Here is a 6,000-nt window from a genome sequence, read left to right as displayed (position 1 = left end):
ACCCCCACCCACCTCACACACACACACACACACACACACACACACACTCGGTTCTGTTCAGATGGTTTTATTGGTAAGAATGTAATCGATACAGTTTGAGCAACAGAGTAACAGATCAGCTACTACAGGCAAACTTAAAAGACCTTGACATGAGGTTACAATGTTACAGTGTTGTTTCAATGTTGCAAAAGTTTCAGCATTTTTTGCAACATTGTAGCTACACTGAGTTCGGGTTTAACTTCAAAGAAATGGTTAATAAAATACTTCCAAATCAACTTTGGCATTCTTACCAAACCCTTTGAAAATTAAAATGTTGAAATAATGTGGTGATATCCCTGCTGAAATAGAAACCAACTCAGAATTTGTAATGGTTATACTGGCTCTAATGGGAATTGTACTGGTTTTAATGGTAACTGTAATGGTGTCTGTTGTCCTGTCGGCTTATTGGTTTGTTAAAACCACTAAATCCTAATGGAACAGGTCTCAAAACACACTACAGGAAGCCATTTTCTAATGGTTAAACTGGTTAAAAAGTTGATGGTTTGTAATGGTATTTAGTGGAAATCATTACAATTTCTGTGATGGTTTCTGCTGTTGTTTCAGCAGGGATCACTGCTAAATTGATTTGCAAAACCAGTCTGAAGACACATTGTCTGACTAACATTACACAATGTCACACGTCGCTGATGGTCACCGTGGTAAACAGGGTACAGAAGATCACTGAAATCTACTTCAAAGACTCTGAGAATCATCTTCATATTTTAAAAGTTAAATAAATTGTTCTGTGCATATGAATCATAACTGTAATATCATATTATCATGACAAACAGCAGTGACTATAACACATGCATCTCATATCTGCATCATAAATCAGAAATGCAACTGAGAAAAAATGCCTTACACTTTGCATTGTCTCCACATGTGCATGCATTTAGTTCAAACTTGAGATCATAAAATCACTGAACTGTGCGTAGTATTAATTTAGTAACACTGACATATTTTATTTTTAATTCAGATTGTTTTTATTTTATATTTTCCATTTTCATTTTACTTTTAAAGTAAGTGCTTTTATCATTTTTAGTATTTTTTAATGTCTGTATTATTTTTATTTATTTTTAAAATGAGAAATGCTGTCTTGCAAATTAGCTGATATATATATATATATATATATATATATATATATATATATATATATATATTTTTTTTTAATTGCATTAACCCCTAATTTTACAGACAAAGCTTAAGCCTAGACTAAAATATAAGTCTGAGCTGTTTCTACTGAAAAAAACTTGCACTGACCGATCTTAAAACATATCAGTGCCTTTGTTTTGTCTAAGTACATTTATAAAAAAAATACTCAAATGTCCTAATCAAACTAATCCTGGCTTACTCGAAACCCTGTCTGTGCAACCAGGCCTTAGTGTTTATTTTATTATTTTTTATGTCTTTATTTTAGTTATAGTTCACTATAATAACCCTGCATACAGTATGAACGAGTCACTGGTTTAATGATCATTATATTTGATCAGTATTATTTGTAGAGAACGGCTCTGAAAGTAGATTTCATTCTCTAAATGGATGATTTTATATGTGTCAGATGAGTGGAGCGGGAGTATATATTATAAGCTCAACTACAGTTGACATGAATTATTCACAGACGTCTTCTGTCATGTAAATTTTTAATGAAGACAGCCGTCAGATTAATCCATATCTGTATTCCTCTGGGCGTCTTAAATACGGATCTCATAGAGTCGACGGCGCTGAGAAAATCATGACAACAGCTCAATGATCCTCAGCGCTGGACAAACCAACACGGAATGAATAAATGTTATTTAACAGAAGCTTTGAAGGGCAGATTTTCAGATTTTCTATTTAGCAAGATAGTACAGAAAACAAAGTGTCCCTGCGGACAACAGCTCAATATGTGCTGCACGTTCCCCTTCTCTCGCCCTGAAATACACAGATGGACAATATTGATGGTTTTCATCGGACTAAACATTATTCTCAGGTTTCAACAAGTTTCAAAACAGTCATTTAGTCTAGGACTAATGAGACTTTGGAGAAAACTGCAAAAAGTGATGTTCTTCCTTAGTATTCTGGTCTTCTTTTCCAGTACAAATATCTAAATATTGTTAAATCAAGATGCATTTACTTGAGAAGAAAAATGACTTAGAAATTAAGTCTTGTTTTCTAAAAAATAAAAAGCATCTGCACTAACAGTAAAAACAGTTTTTGAGCAGTAAGATTTTTAATGTTTTGATTTTTAATGCAGCAAAAGCAGTAATATTGAGAAATATTTTTACTATTTAAAATAACTGCTTTCTATGTGAATATATTTTAAAATGTAATTTATTTCTTAAATCTGAATTTTCAGCATCATTACTCCAGTCTTCTGTGTCACATGATCTTTCAAAAATCATTCTAATATTCAAAAAAACATTTACTGTTATTATTATTATTATTTTAATTTTTTAAATTATTATTATTATCAATATTTAAAACAGTTGAGTACTTTTTTTCAGGATCGTTTGATGAATAAAAAGATCCAAAGATCAGCATTTATTCGAAATAAAGAGCTTTTGTACCATTATACCATTCAAAAGCGTGGAGTCGGTATAATTTTTTATTTATTTGTTTATATTTTTTGGGAAAGAAATGACTACTTTTATTTAGCAAGGATGCTTTAAATTGATCAAAAGTGATGACAAAGACATTTATAATATTATTTCTATTTCAGATAAAACCTGAAACTTACCTGTTTTCAAGATCATAATAATATTTTTTGAGCAAAAAATCTGAATATTAGAATGATTTCTGAAGGATCATGTGACTGGAGTAATGATGCTAAAAAATCAGCTTTGAAATCACAAAGTAAATTACATTTTAAAATATTCACACAGAAAACAGTCATTTTAAATCGTAAAAATATTTTTACTATTTATAATGTTTTTGCCGTACTTTGGATCAAATAAATGCAGGCTTGGTGAGCAGAAGACACTTCTTTAAAAAACATTAAAACTTACATCACAACTTTTGACTTCTAGTGTAAATTAAGCGAGTTTATGACTAAAACAAGAAAAATATCTGCCAATAAGGTCAGAAAAATCATCTGAATTCAAAAAGAAAACAAGCACATATTAGTTCCTGTTTTAAGCATAAACTCTCTTTATTTTGTTTCTCATTTACATGTATATTGATTCAAAAATCTTTAGATATTTGTACTGGAAAAGAAGACAAAAACATCATTTTTTGCAGTGAAGAACCTCTTAAAAGAATAAAACACCCAGACATTTATGAGGAGATTTTTACTGATGTTCACATGAACATTGGAGCTGCAGGTTTTTGAGGTTTCTGCAGATGTTTCAGTCATGCTGAGACCTTCATCTATCAATCTGTTGATGAATTATTGAACACTTTTATTCCCCACGTTCTTCACGTGTAATTTGGCCCTGCAAAATCAAAGACTGTTAACACTGCAAAGGTGCTGAAGTGGCATTTCGGTGTCTTTACACACTGTTCAATGCTGCTCAGAGATGGCATGAATGCATTTACACAGCAATGGATGAGGTGGGTCAGAGCAGGCATAAATTAGTCTTGTTCTTAATGTGGCATTACATCCTTACACAGGATTGGAGAGCAGCCGTAACTCAGCCGTGCAAAGTCACTTTTCAAACATGCGATGTATTATTCAGCTCCATTCACACTGAAGACATCACGCCTCTGTCCAGAGCTGCTCATTTGCATATTAATAAGAAGGAGGGGCGGGGCTCTGGCAGCTATTGACCAACACTAACAAACAGAGTCTTAGTTTAAATTACACTGAACAAATGTGGACGGAGAATGTGGCTTCTCTTCTGCGGCTGATAAAGAGCATGAGAATGTGAATGAGACAATACAGGACGACAGTAAGAACTGTCTCTGTTCACGCAGACGTGTCTCTGACACAGACCGACGCCCCTCAGGAGGCTCACCGCCAATCAATTCTGCTAATTATGTTTGTAATTTAGAGGCTAATGACATGCTCGTGAGCTGGAAGATTGCGCCTGTGAGTCCCTCTTCATGTCGAGAGCCGGAGTCAAATTCATGCTTTCGTCTCAAATATGACCTTTGTGATGTAAAAATGAAAGAGTGAACATGTAAGACTGCTGTGAAGATATTTATGTTAAGAGATGATGCTAATATAAATGTTTAATTAGACTGGTTTCACAAGCTCTAATGTTTGCTCGAGATTTAATGATGCATCTCACTTGATCATGTTTGATCGAGGCTGCATTTATTTGGTCAAACATACAGTAAACATATTAAATATTATTAGAATTAAAAACAGCTGTTTTCTATGTGAATATCTGTAATAAAATAAAATAAAAATATAAAAATATACTTTGTAAATATATTTAAGCTTTATATATATATATAATTATTATTTTTTTTTCCAGCTATTTGCCAAAACAACATTTTTCATTTTTTTCTTTAGTTTTAACTGGACTACTAAAATCACTAAAACTAAATGAACTAAAACTAAACCTTAACAAAAAAAGATATATATATTTTTAATTAATATATAAATAATAATAATAAAAAATCTAATAAAAAAAGGAAAAACAACGGAACTACTAAAACTTTAACTAAAAATTAAAATGAAAAGTGAAAATTAATGGTTTATCAATAATGCTAAAATAATACTGGTTCTGCTTCATATTTTTGTGGAAACTGTTTTTTTTTATGTAAGTTCAAAATAAAAGCATTTATTTTGATTTATTTTATTTTATTTTATTTTATAAAAAAAACTAGCTCACTAGCTTCTCTATTCTTTATATAATCTATCTTTTCTATCTGTTTTCATTTTATTTCTTCTACAATTAACTAAAACTAAACCATTAAAAATCATAAATTAAAAGTAAACATTAACAGAAATAAAATAAAAATATAAAACTATACTTTGTAAATATATTTCAACTTTTTTTTAAATATATATAAAAATATTAAAAACTATTTTTTATAATATATAAAAATTAATATAAATAATAAATAATAAGTATATTTAACAAAAAAACTAAATGAATAAAAAAAATAATAAAAATGAGAAAAACACAATGGAACTACTAAAACTTTAACTAAAAATTAAAATGTAAAGTGAAAATTAAAATAATACTGGTTCTGCTTCCTATTTTATTTTTAAGTTCAAAATAACAGCATTTATTTTGTTTTATTTTATTTTATTAAAAAATTAGCTCACTAGCTTCACTATTCTTCATATAATCTATCTTTTCTATCTGTTTTCATTTTATTTCTTATACAAATAACAAAGCAAAAACAAACAAACAAAAAAAAATTCTGTTCTTTTTCTATTCTGTTTTGTTTTTATTTATTGTATAATTTTGATTGCTTCCATTGTCCTAATTTGTAAGTCGCTTTGGATAAAAGCATCTGCAAAATGACTAGACGTAAATGTAAATTTTATTTTATTTTTGTAACAATGTAAAAGTCAATCAATTTAATGCATCCTTGCTGAAATTAAACATGTGTTGCATCAGGTTTGATTTTAATGTGGTTTAGAGCTGAAATAAAAGGGAATATTATTAGTGACCAATAACAATGTGTTGATCCCTGCAGAAAAATATGATTTGGCTTCAGGAAACTTGCAGTACAGATTTGTTTTTGAAGTTCTAGTCACCATTTACTTTCATTGTATATAAAAGAGCTTATTTTTTGGCTGCTTTTGTGTTTTATGAAGGAAAACAGGTTTAGAACCAGTAAATAATGCCAGAATTTTCATTAAAGAGTGAATTATTCTTGTAAACAGGATCATTTATTAGTGCAGTGATTATCATCTTAATGAACAGCATGTTAAACGAGGTGAACGTAATGCGGAGGAAATGCTGCTGCTGATGAGTGTTTTGTTGTTGTTCTGCTGTGTTTGACTGTAATGAATCGGAGAGTCGTCGTGTCAGAAATCATACACTGCTTTTATCAATCAGTCGCTGTTTATGCAGAACACAG

The sequence above is a fragment of the Labeo rohita genome, chromosome 12 (genome assembly GCF_022985175.1).
Source record: "Labeo rohita strain BAU-BD-2019 chromosome 12, IGBB_LRoh.1.0, whole genome shotgun sequence".
NCBI lineage: Eukaryota > Metazoa > Chordata > Actinopteri > Cypriniformes > Cyprinidae > Labeo > Labeo rohita.
The sequence above is the reverse complement of the archived record's forward strand: the minus strand, read 5'-3'. Positions refer to the sequence as shown.